At 50.0% G+C, this 12,893-nt stretch overlaps 2 non-coding genes and 1 pseudogene across 2 annotated transcripts; all 3 read left to right on the top strand.

Annotated features, from left to right (window-relative positions):
- Positions 1-487: 487 nt before the first annotated feature.
- On the top strand, positions 488-584 carry LOC125526107 (small nucleolar RNA R64/Z200 family). The gene has a single exon (XR_007291567.1). It is a non-coding gene; the product is annotated as a small nucleolar RNA R64/Z200 family (small nucleolar RNA).
- Positions 585-668: 84 nt separating this feature from the next.
- Positions 669-753, top strand: LOC125526101 (small nucleolar RNA Z199). The gene has a single exon (XR_007291563.2). It is a non-coding gene; the product is annotated as a small nucleolar RNA Z199 (small nucleolar RNA).
- Positions 754-926: 173 nt separating this feature from the next.
- Positions 927-1,005, top strand: LOC125526102 (small nucleolar RNA Z199; annotated as a pseudogene).
- Positions 1,006-12,893: the final 11,888 nt, after the last annotated feature.

Genomic DNA, 12,893 nt, shown 5'->3' with positions numbered 1-12,893 from the left:
ACCATTCGATGACTTTTGCTATTATTATAGTAGGCACAATCAGCATGACTTCTTATGTGTTTCTTTTGCTATTATTATAGTAGGGGGTTGCTATTTCTTTATTAGAACAAACATGAAATTGGTTGCTCTATTAGGCAACTCATTTTTTGTGTGCTATTCCTGGAGCTTCGAGTGAAGAGTAGGCTTGCAATGCCTGCCTTTTTTGTGTGCTATTTTTTTGTGTGCTATTCCCTAGTTTGGGATTTTCTCCCAATTCCTAGGCATCTAGTTCCTATACTAATATACTTGTACTGCTCATGCCGCTGTTGCTAGTGGTCTTGTAGCACAGCACAACACAGCACTTCTAGTTCCTATAATAATATACTTGTACTACTCATCCAACTCTACTGATACATGTTTACACTGTTAATTATTGGTGAATGGTGATGTCTGTGGTCACGAGATCCTCGGTTGCATCTGGTTTCTCAGTGCCATTTCCGCGGTTTGCAAAATGTTGTGATGAATCATGAAATCTACGACGTATGTCAGACTTCAGAGATGCCATTTGTCATTGATGAGAAGATATTTCATATTCTGAGCAATAATGTTTGCATTTCATACCGATAGTTGCCAAACTATAAATTGTTATAGCCTTTTTTCTTGCTGCCGATGCATGCTTATATGTTTGAGGGTAAAGTGATGAGGAATAAACCATCAACAATATGATGGAGCTCTTCTCCTCTGATACTTAGTATTTAAGTCTCTGATGGTACCTCAACACCCTGATATGTTTGTGGCTTTCTATGTTATCCACATACTGAAGGAAGTCCTGCTATCTTCACAACAAATATAATTTTGCTTGAACGAGTTTATAATTGAACTATCTCTACAACAAAGATATTTACCATTTGTAGTTCCAATCTAAAGTGTTGCTTGATTTCGTTTGTGGTTCAAGTGATGATGAGAAACTGCAACAATATGACAGGAGTTACACTCCTGTGATTTGTAGTTTAAAGTCTGATGATTTCTTATCTTCAAATAACCGTTGTCTTGTGAAATGCAATGTTGCTCACGTTCTTGTTTTCTTACAAATTGCTTGATGCAATTTCAAGGGCGGGTTTCTTTGACACTGAGGGAGTATTGTCTAAGTACTTGTATATCCATCAGCTGTTACTGTGCCTTTGTGGCGCAGTCTGAATCCCTGTAGACCGATCATATCTGAAGCATGAGTGTCGGTGTAAAAACCGGCAGATCTCGGGTAGGGGGTCCCGATCTGTGCGTCTAGGCCGGATGGTAACAGGAGACGAGGGACACGAAGTTTTACCTAGGTTCGGGCCTTCTCGATGGAGGTAAAACCCTACGTCCTGCTTGATTAATATTGATGATATGGGTAATACAAGACTAGATCTACCACGAGATCGAGGAGGCTAAACCCTAGAAGCTAGCCTATGGTATGATTGTTGATGTGTATGTTGTTCTATGGACTAAAACCCTCCGGTTTATATAGACACCGGGTAGGGTTAGGGTTACATAGAGTCGGTTACAATGGTAGGAGATCTGTATATCCGTATCACCAAGCTTGCCTTCCACACCAAGGAAAGTCCCTCCCGGACACGAGACGAAGTCTTCAATCTTGTATCTTCATAGTCCAGGAGTCCGGCTGAAGGTATAGTCTGGTCATCCGAACACCCCCTAATCCAGGACACCCTCAGTAGCCCCTGAACCAGGCTTCAATGACGACGAGTCTGGCGCGCATATTGTCTTCGGCATTGCAAGGCGGGTTCCTCCTCCAAGTACTTCATAGAAGATTTTGAACACAAAGATAGTGTCCGACTCTGCAAAATAAGTTTCCGCATATTGCCATAGAGAGAATAATATTTACACAAATCTAGTCTGCTGACGTATTCCATAGTGTGACATCACACCACGGCCAAGCTTTTATTCGAACTGTTTTACTGTCCCATCTCAGCACATTATGCAAGGCGGTTTCCTTGGCACGTCTTGCTAAAGCAGAGATCGTGTCCCCTTATTCCGGGATTCTCATCAATACGGGCGTGGGTAACCCAACCGCACCATTGATTACGGAGCTTGGAGATAAGCGAGTTTTACCAGGCTGGTGTGGACATGTAGTTGCGTCCACCCATATAAGGGGATAAGGATCCACCTTTTCACCTATGCCTTCTTCCTCCTCTGCCTATCCATTCTCGCGCACTCGAGCTCCAGCGCCCAAGTCCGCACTCCCCACCTCAACCTTCTCTAGCCATGTCTGGAGCGGGAGGCAAGTGGATGGTCTCCTCCGTCACGGAGGGACACATCAAAAAGCTGAGGAAGGTCGGATACCTGTCTAACGACATCGCTTACCAGCTTCCCGAAAAGGGGCAGCTCATTCCCACCCCTAGGCCCCATGAGAGGGTGGTGTTTCTCCCCCATTTCCTCTACGGACTGGGCTTCCCTCTCCACCCATTTGTCCGGGGGCTCATGTTCTACTACGGCCTGGATTTCCACGATCTGGCCCCGAATTTTGTCCTCAACATCTCGGCATTTATCGTCGTGTGCGAGGCCTTCCTCCGCATCCGCCCCCATTTCGGCCTATGGCTCAAGACTTTCAACGTCAAGCCGAAGGTGGTGCGCGGCAGCCAGGCAGAGTGCGGAGGCACCATGGTGGGAAAGATGGCCAATGTCCTCTGGCTCGAGGGCTCCTTTGTGGAGACCCTGAAGGGGTGGCAATCAGGGTGGTTTTACATCACCGAGCCGCGCGACGCCGAATGGGTCGCACCCCCCGAGTTTTGATCCGGACCCCCCACGCGGCTCACCTCCTGGAAGGAGACGGGCATGTCTTGGGGTAAAAAAGGAGAGCTGACCGGACTCCAAACATGCATCCAAACCCTGGAGGACAAGAAGCTCAAGCTTGTCAACGTAGTCCAGGTTATGCTCATCCGCCTGATCCTCCCGTGTCAACAACGGGTTTTCAACCTGTGGGAGTTCGACCCGGCACGGCACCAGACTCTAAGCAGGCTCTTCAACACGACGTACGAAGATGCCTGGAAGGTTCTTTTCAAAGGCGTCGAGGCTCCCGCATCCTCTACCGAGGATCGCGGATTCAGCGCGCAGCGTCACGCTCTCACGGTAAGCTGTTTTTTCCTTTTATAGGATATTAGTATTTCATAGTTTGACTCCCTACGGGATCTAAACTCCCTTACCTTTGATAGGATTGGCAGGTGACATCCAGACAAATCAACTATCCGGCTCCTTTGCCCGAAGGCCCAGCGGACGCTCGCCTGGCGAAGCTGCTGGTTCCGGCACCCTATGTGGTGCCGGAGAAGAAGGCCGCAAAAAAGGCCGCGGGGACTCGAAAGAGTGCCCGGCACTAGGAGGTGTCGGATCCATCATCCGACGGTTCCGAGGCGCATTCCCCCCGTGCGGACAAGGAGGAAGAAGAGAAGACCTCTCCCCCTCCAGCGGGAGGAGAGAAGAAAAGGAAGGCCCCCTCTCTGGGGAGGCCGGAGGGTCCAAGAAGGGAAAAACCCTTCCTCCGGTCTACTCCACCGACGCCGACGGCGGAGAGGAGTGGCAGCCCAGGGCCAAGCCCCTGGCAAAATCGTAAGTATCCGGATACCAGAGTAATTCATAGTATTCGTTTATTGCACAGCTTTCCCTTACGTCGAATATGTTTATACAGCCCACCCAAAGACCGGCTCGACGCGACGTCGGGCGGCTCACTGGACTCGTCGGATGTGAACTCGCTTCCGACAGCTTCCTCCCCCTGCCCTATGGACGACACCGAAGTGTAGTCCCAACAGGTTCCAAGCCGGGAGGAGGTGGTCCTGGAGGCGTCGCAAGGCGGCCTCCCGGACTCCAGGAGTAAAGGGGCTGAAACCCCCCAGGGTTCCAAGTCCGGCTCTAGGCCGGACACCGCTCTGGAACCTTCAAAGGTTCCAGAGTCCGGAGGGGTACCTCCTTCCAAGAGGAGCAAGTCCACCGTGCCGGCGGCCCCCGTCCAATCGGAGGCGCCGGAAAATATGTTGGAGGTGCTCCAAGGCGCCTCCATCGACGAGGGACACCACACTATTATGAGTGCGGTGGTCCAGAAGGTTCAGTCCGCCAAGAGCGGACTTACTGAAGCTTGTGCTAGCCTTTTGACAGGCTTTGAGGTAAGAATGTGTAAATAATAGTACCGCATAGACAGTAGCCCCTGATGCTCTGTTTGGCGTTCGGGAAGAAAAGCCGAATAGAGGATCAACTAGAATTCGCAGGAGTCTAACAAAAATGAGTCAATATGCATATGCAGGCTTGCCTGCTTGCGTCCGCCACACTGACTCCGGAGGTGGACACGCTAAAGCAGAACCTCAAGCGGTCCGAGCAAGAGCTCGGTCGTGCCAAGAAGCAGCTCGAGGACAATGAAGGTAAGAAATACCTTATTTTTGAATATATATATAGAAAGGTGCAATTGCAAAAAATGACAGGATTATCGTGGCTAATGTAGGGGCCACGTCTAAAGTGGCGACCCTTAAGCAAGCGCTGGTCGAGGCCAAGAAGAGGGCGGCCTTGGAGCGCACCGAGCGGGAGAAGTATGAGGCCGAGGTTGTCAAGGTGCGGCAAGAGCTCCAGGCTCTCATGGAAAAACATGAGAGTTTGGAGCTTGACTCAAAGACGCGAGCGTCTGAGCTCGCGGTGGCTATTGAAAATGCCAAGTCTGCCAAGGCCGAATCCCAGAAGACCCTCCAGGAGTTGGATGAGGTGAAGAAGATAGAGGAGGGTAAGGCATTCTTTATGCAAAGCAAACACATAAACGTGAGTTATTTGTTACTTACCCGAATCCGGAGCTCTCCAGGAGCGTTCGCAGATCTCCCCTGGAGTGTGTCCGATGCCGCCGCATTCTATCGAGCCGAGGAGGGCAGCTCGACAGAGAAGGTGTTTTGGTCTCAGTATGCTGAGGCCGGACACCCCGTGCCCCTGAGCGACCAGCTGAAGCAACTGGTCGAGCTCCACAAGGCGGCCGAACAGGCCATGAAGGGCCTCATAGTTCGGCTGTGGCCTGGAGAGGCTCTGCCTGGGAGCTATTTCGGGCTGGTGCGGCGGCTGGTGGAGGCCTGCCCGAGGCTTGAAGACATCAAGCGCTCCGTCTGCATTGAAGGTGCCCGTAGGGATCTTGCCCGTGCTAAGGTGCACTGGGGCAAGCTGGATGCTGAGAAGCTTGTGAAGGACGTACCACCACCGGGGAAAGAGCATCGCAAGCCCGAGAATTATTATAAGGATGTTCTGAAGGGTGCCTGCCTTGTTGCGGATGAATGTACCAAGGATGTATTTTTTGAGTAAAACTCGCTCGTGGTATCCTGTGCGCTGAAAACTTGTTCATATGCGCTAAGCAATGCTGTTGGCATTTAAAATATTACCTTCTGTGTGGCTGTTTATCAATACTGAGAGATGGCGACTCGTCGGCTTCTGCCCTGTGCCGCTAGTGCTGGGGTGTTCGGGGATGAACCTGAGCGCTCTTTTTCCCATGTTTGGGTCCTTCGAGGGAGGCGCTTAGCCCAACGAACAAGGCAATCGGACTATAATGCGTGAACACTCTCACTTAGCCATAGAATTCTATAATTTTAAATTTCGGCGAAGCCCCTAGTATTCGGAAGACCGAGTTCGGGGCGCTATCCACGCCTTGGCCAGATAGAGCCGGCTCCTCACCCTAAGCGGCATAAGTCTTTAGGGACTTGAAAAACCTCTCAAACAGCGACCAGCTCTCGCTTCATCATGACAGTCAGTTTTAGCTTTCTCCACTGAGGTGCTCGACCCAGCTCAACTGGGGCACAATCGCAGTGGTTCTCCTAGTGCTACCTTAGCCGATATAGCGGAACGTAAGGCACCAAAACATAGGAGCCGGGCAAACCCAACTATTGACCCAAGACATGATTCGGAGCCGATGCATATAATGTTATAAGTTCGGGGTGCCACACTTGTTAAAGTGTTCGGACTTCTCACACCATATTGAGGGGTACTAAAGCCCCTGGCGTATTTTGGCCGTACCAACGTGTACGGGTGCAACATGTCGTTAAGGAACATATATAAAAAAAAGGTAATGCAAAAATAGACGAAAGCTATGCATTGTTTATTAAAGAGGGCTGCGATCAAAGCAGAACGATACAAATAATGCGATAAGCAAAAGGTTGGACTATTTAATATGTCCGTTTCAGGGGCAAGCTGCGGAATAGTATGCGAAACGGGTATACTGCTCGTGATAGAGACCACCTGGGAGTTCCGTATTGCGGCGTGGCTTGTCTGCATCCCTGGTTCTTGCATCGTTTGTGCGGCAATTGAACTGCCGAATAGGCCTTCTGAAGAATGGAGTCCTGAAAGTAAGAGAAAATTAAAAAATCGATAGCCCCTGGTACGGTTTAAGCCGTGCTCCGGGCGTGCCATGATGGTGCCCCTCCCCCTGTATCCATGGTATTTCTAGAGCGTAGTTATGTACGCGAAGTACTGGCGTCGCCTTTTTGCGAGGGTTGGGGTTGGGGCCGCATTGCTACGCCTGCTCGGATCGTGCCAGGCGGTCTTGTTGTAGGTTACTCCGGGCGTGCTTGACGGTGTCCCGTCGTTTAGTGGCCGGACTGGAGAACTGCCTGGAGAGGCTGCTTTGTACTTCCGCTGCAAGGGCCGCCGTGTGCTCCTCCGTTCGGAGGGAGCGTTCGGTGTTTCCATTGACCGCAATTACTCCTCGAGGGCCTGGCATCTTGAGCTTAAGGTATGCGTAGTGCGGTACCGCATTGAACTTAGCGAATGCGGTTCGCCCGAGCAGTGTGTGATAACCACTGCGAAACGGGACTATGTCGAAGATTAACTCCTCGCTTCGGAAATTATCCGGAGATCCGAAGACCACTTCAAGTGTGACTGAGCCTGTACAGTTGGCCTCTACACCTGGTATTACGCCTTAAAGGTCGTTTTGGTGGGCTTAATCCTCGAAGGATCTATGCCCATTTTCCGCACTGTATCCTGGTAAATCAGGTTCAGGCTGCTGCCGCCGTCCATGAGGACTCTAGTGAGATGAAATCCATCAATAATTGGGTCTAGGAACAATGCGGCGAACCCGCCATGATGGATGCTAGTGGGATGGTCCCTTCGATCAAAGGTGATCGGGCAGGAGGACCATGGGTTGAACTTTGGGGCGACTGGCTCTACCGCGTATACGTCCCTTAACGCGCGCGCTGCTCCCTTTTGGGGACGTGGGTTGTGTATATCATGTTCACCGTCCGCACTTGTGGGGGAAAACCCTTTTGTCCACTGTTGTTCAGTGGCCGGGGCTCCTCGTCGTCATCGCTATGCAGCCCCTTGTCTTCATTTTCGGTGTTTAACTTGCCTGCCTGCTTGAATACCCAACAATCCCTGTTGGTGTGATTGGCCGGCTTTTCGGGGGTGCCATGTATCTGGCACAAGCGGTCGAGTATTCGGTCCAAACTAGACGGGACCCTAGGATTCCTTTTGAATGTCTTTTTCCGCTGACCGGATTTAGAGCCTCTGAATCCGGCAGTAACTGCCGTATCCTCAGCATTGTCGCCGTTAATGCGGCGCTTCTTCTTGTTGCGATGCGACCTACCACTACTGTCCCTGGTGTCCAAATTACCAGGGTTCTTGGTCATATTGTTGCTACGAGCAAGCCAGCTGTCTTCTCCCGCGCAAAAGCGGGTCATGAGTGTCGTGAGTGCTGCCATAGATTTCGGCTTTTCCTGTCCAATGTGCCGGGCCAGCCACTCGTCACGGATATTGTGCTTGAAGGCTGCTAGGGCCTCAGCATCCGGACAGTCGACTATTTGATTTTTCTTTGTTAGGAACCGTGTCCAGAATTGCCTGGCCGATTCCTCTGGCTGTTGAATTAAGTGACTTAGGTCATCGGCGTCTGGGGGTCGCACATAAGTGCCCTGGAAATTGTCGAGGAATGCGGCTTCCAGGTCCTCCCAACAACTGATTGATCCTGTTGGCAAGTTGTTAAGCCAATGCCGAGCTGGTCCTTTAAGGTTGAGTGGGAGGTATTTGATGGCGTGGAAATCATCACCGCGGGCCATGTGGATATGAAGGAGATAATCCTCGATCCATACCGCAGGATCTGTTGTGTCATCATATGATTCGATGTTTACGGGTTTGAAACCCTCGGGGATTTGATGATCCATTATTTCGTCTGTAAAGCATAGTGGGTGTGCGGCGCCTCTGTACTGGGCGATATCATGACTTAGCTCCAATGAGCTATGTTCGGCCCTGCCGAATTTGTGGCCGGCGTGACGGTTACCGTCTCGAGCCATAGGGCGCCACGCGATCCATAGATCGATCGTGTTTGTCTTGCCTTGTCCTCCAACATGTCTCGTAAGTCCGGCGCATATTCCCGTGGCTTGGTACGGGGTGCGGCTTGAGTGGAGGGTCGGGAGGCCTCTCTGTCGCGGCCACGAGGTGGCCGGTCGGCCGCATCAAGTGCTTCCTCCTGTAATCGGGGTAGCAACCTGCGCTCTGGGTAGCTCTTGGAGGGGCGTTTGAGTTTATGTTCTTCGGCCGCAAGGACTTCGGTCCATCTGTCGACCAGCAAATCTTGATCAGCTCTAAGTTGTTGCTATTTTTTCTTGAGGCTTCTTGCTGTGGCCATAAGCCTGCGTTGAAAACGCATTTGCTCGACGGGATCCTCTGGCACGACGAATTCATCGTCGTCGAGGCTTGCCTCGTCTTCGGAGGGAGGCATATAATTATCGTCCTCGACCTCTCTGTCCGCCGCTCTCTCATGAGGGCTGGTTTCTCCATCCTCCTGTGCTAAGTCTTGCTTGAGGGGGTTTTCTTCGGCACTTTCCGTAGTATTATTATCTCCCGTGCTGGAATCACCGTATTTGTTTTGGCGGGATTTTGAGCGGCGCCGCAGATGTCGGCGCTTAGGCTGTTTCTTGGAGGGGTCATCCTCCGCTGTTCCATCGCCATCTCCCTCTTTTGGGGTGTCCACCATGTATATGTCATATGACGAGGTGGCTTTCCAGGGCCTAGTAGGCGCTGGTTCTTCATCATCTCCTTCATCGGCGTCCATACCGTCGATGTCTTCGGAGTAGAAGTAGAGCATGTCGGTTAAGTCGTCGACAGTGGCTACAAAGTGGGTGGTGGGTGGGCTTTGAATTTCTTCATCGTCCGTACCCCAACCTTGCTGACCGTAGTCCGGCCAGGGCTCTCCTGACAAAGAGAGAGACTTCAGTGACTTCAGGATATCGCCGAAAGGCGAGTGCTGAAAGATGTACGTGGCAATGAACTCCATGATCGGCGCCCAATTGGATTCGATCGGCAGGGGCGCGGAGCGTTCGGAGTCCGGAGAGGAGTTCGGCTCCTTGGAGCCACGAGTCTCGCGGAGTGTGGGGCTGGTGTTCGGCTCAATCGCCGTTGGGATCACAGCCCCCGAGGCGGCGTCCAACCACCCATCCTTGATCGGCGCGGTTGGCACCGAATTAAGGGTCGAAGCCGATGCGGGTGCGGCCTCCAGGGCACTGCTCAGCGGCAGAGCTAGATCATGCTTGTCGTGACAGTGCGGCGCGCTCGGCAGTGGCTCGAATCCATCGAAGATCAAGTCCCCGCGAATGTCAGCCGTGTAGTTAAAACTTCCAAATCTGACCTGACGGCCAGGGGCGTAGCTTTCGATCTGCTCCAGACGGCCAAGCGAATTGGCCCGCAGTGCGAAGCCACCGAAGACGAAGATCTGTCCGGGGAGGAAGGTCTCACCCTGGACTGCATCGCTATCGATGATCGTAGGAGCCATCGAGCCTGACGGCGACGACACATAGGAACTCTCAATGAAAGCACCAATGTCGGTGTCAAAACCGGCGGATCTCGGGTAGGGGGTCCCGAACTATGCGTCTAGGCTGGATGGTAACAGGAGAGGAGGGACACGAAGTTTTACCCAGGTTCGGGCCCTCTCGATGGAGGTAAAACCCTATGTCCTGCTTGATTAATATTGATGATATGGGTAGTACAAGAGTAGATCTACCACGAGATCGAGGAGGCTAAACCCTAGAAGCTAGCCTATGGTATGATTGTTGATGTGTATGTTGTCCTACGGACTGAAACCCTTCGGTTTATATAGACACCGGGTAGGGTTAGGGTTACATAGAGTCGGTTACAATGGTAGGAGATCTGTATATTCGTATCGCCAAGCTTGCCTTCCACGCCAAGGAAAGTCCCTCCCGGACACGAGACGAAGTCTTCAATCTTGTATCTTCATAGTCCAGGAGTCCGGCTGAAGGTATAGTCCGGTCATCCGGACACCCCCTAATCCAGGACTCCCTCAATGAGCCAAGCACAACATATCTACAGTTTTAGAACGGAAAACCAATCATGCTATAAGTATTAAGCAACTCCATTGCAATCTAATTTGTTCGAAATGGAGATGAAAACTTTGGTTGGTTTGCATCATACCTTATAGCCATATATATATATATATATATATATATATACAAAGCTTCCATTTAACGTCCAAAGAATGCATACCTGATTTGAGTTAGACTCTACTCTTGACTATTTTATGTAGGTGGAAACTAACAAGAGTTTCAGTCTAGCTCATCTGAAGTTTCTTTCTATGCAGGAGGGCGAGCTGGAGGAGCTTGAGAAGGGCGTGGAGCCTGTGTCGGAGCGCTTGGTCCACCCGCTCAAGCACATCGTCGCCTGGCAGAACGTCGTTGACCATATCAAGGCCGTCAAGGACTCACCCGACCTCTGTGTTGCCGTCAAGGATGTCCAGGTAGTCTCTTCTTCTGTCACACTGCCTGCGATCTGGACGAACGAAGCCGTTGATTGGTTAGGGCATCATGAGATGATGATGTTGTCTCTGTATTTCTTCTTACTCCATGAATTAATCCTGATGAATGCTGCTTGTTTTGCACAAGCTGACAAGGGCACTAGCTAGAGCGCACTACCGCTCCTCTTCTTGCATGCAACATAATCTGAAATTCATTCAGTTCCACTTTGCGTAAAGACTATAGTGTACAACTATCAACTTGTTTCACTATTCATTTTGTCACCCATTCAGCTTACTTACTGGGGCATCTTTCTTGTACGAGTTCACTTAAAATAGATTGTAGTTTCTTTCTTGTTTGTTTTGATACACATATACCTGCCCTGTATTAGCTCTTTCCTTTTGTGCATGTTAATTCAGTGTTTGTGTTGATTTGATGCCAATGTTCAGAAACAAGATTTTGATGGATGGGTTTATTTGTTCTGCTGGTATATATGCATGCTAGTATATATGCACATGGATTGGCCTTCATTATTTTGTATCTACTGTTAGATATATGCTGTTAGATTTGCTTTTATTTTGTACCTAACCATTTTGTTCTATAACATGCAAATGCTGGCGTTTCATGTTTCGTCGCGAGCATCAAGACGAAGAAGTCGGACGAAGCATAGTTCAAGCTCATCTGAGCTAGTTCAAGGAGTAATGAAGCCCTTGATACTGATCCGTATTGGAACAACTTGAAGCCGAACTGTGACATAGAGCCTGTTATATTGTAGAGCTTGATGCTCATCGGCTCATGTGACATATTGTACACCTATAGAGCTTGTTATACTGTGATCGCATTTGTATGTGTTGATGCTACAGATTGTTGCTTCTTGTTATTTGAAGTATTGCACCTGTTTTCTGTCTATTTTGATTTAAATATTGGTTTTTTAATTATTGGCATATTGAAATCTGAGGAACATGACCATGACAACAGGGACCCACAAACCAGAATCGAACATTTGGGACCTGCTTATCAGAATCTGACAATTGGGACCCATTTGAAAAAGGAAAAAAGGCCACAACCCAAAAATAAAAGGCTGAATTATAGGTCCTGGCCCGTGTAGCTTACCCAAATTGAAAGAAAAAAACAACAAATGGGCTGAATTAATGGGTGTCGGTGTCAAAACCGGCGGATCTCGGGTAGGGGGTCCCGAACTGTGCGTCTAGGCCGGATGGTAACAGGAGGCAAGGGACACGAAGTTTTACCCAGGTTCAGGCCCTCTTGATGGAGGTAAAACCCTACGTCATGCTTGATTAATATTGAAGATATGGGTGTTACAAGAGTAGATCTACCACGAGATCAGAGAGGCTAAACCCTAGAAGCTAGCCTACGGTATGATTGTATGTTGTGATTGTTGTCCTACGGACTAAAACCCTTCGGTTTATATAGACACCGGAGAGGGTTAGGGTTACACAAGGTCGGTTACAAAGGAAGAGATATCCATATACGTATTGCCTAGCTTGCCTTCCACGCTAAGTAGAGTCCCATCCGGACACGAGACGAAGTCTTCAATCTTGTATCTTCATAGTCTAACAGTCCGGCCAATGGAGATAGTCCGGCTATCCGGAGACCCCCTAATCCAGGACTCCCTCAGTAGCCCATGAACCAGGCTTCAATGATGACGAGTCCGGCACGCAGTTGTCTTCGGCATTGCAAGGCGGGTTCCTTCTCCGAATACATTACAGAAGAAGTTGAATACGAGGATAGTGTCCGACCCTGCAAAATAAGTTCCACATTCCACCGCAGGGAGAATAATTTTTCCGCAGATCTAATTTCCTGGCTTGTTTGGACAGCATGACGTCATGTCATGGCCCGGTGATTACTCGAACCGTTTCTCTTAACCAGCTCCACACATAACGCGAGGCGGTTTCTTGACATGTCTTGCCGAAGCGGAGATCGTGTTCCCCTAATTACGCGATTCTCATTAATGCGGTTCGTGGGTAACCCAACCGTGTCTAGGACTCCTAGATTATAGGTAAGTCCTAAACGGCTACGGAGAGGACGCTTGATATTCACCCTCTTTATAAGGGGATAAGGTTTTCACTTTTTCCCTCCCGTGCTCAATCAAACCCTTCCCCCACCTTGAGTTCTAACACCCAAAGCTCAGGTTAGGTGCTCCGGATCTTCAACCAT

The sequence above is a fragment of the Triticum urartu genome, chromosome 7A (genome assembly GCF_056163025.1).
Source record: "Triticum urartu cultivar PI428250 chromosome 7A, HENAU_Tu73, whole genome shotgun sequence".
NCBI lineage: Eukaryota > Viridiplantae > Streptophyta > Magnoliopsida > Poales > Poaceae > Triticum > Triticum urartu.
Note: the sequence above shows the minus strand (reverse complement) of the source record. Positions and strands in the feature narration are given on the sequence as shown.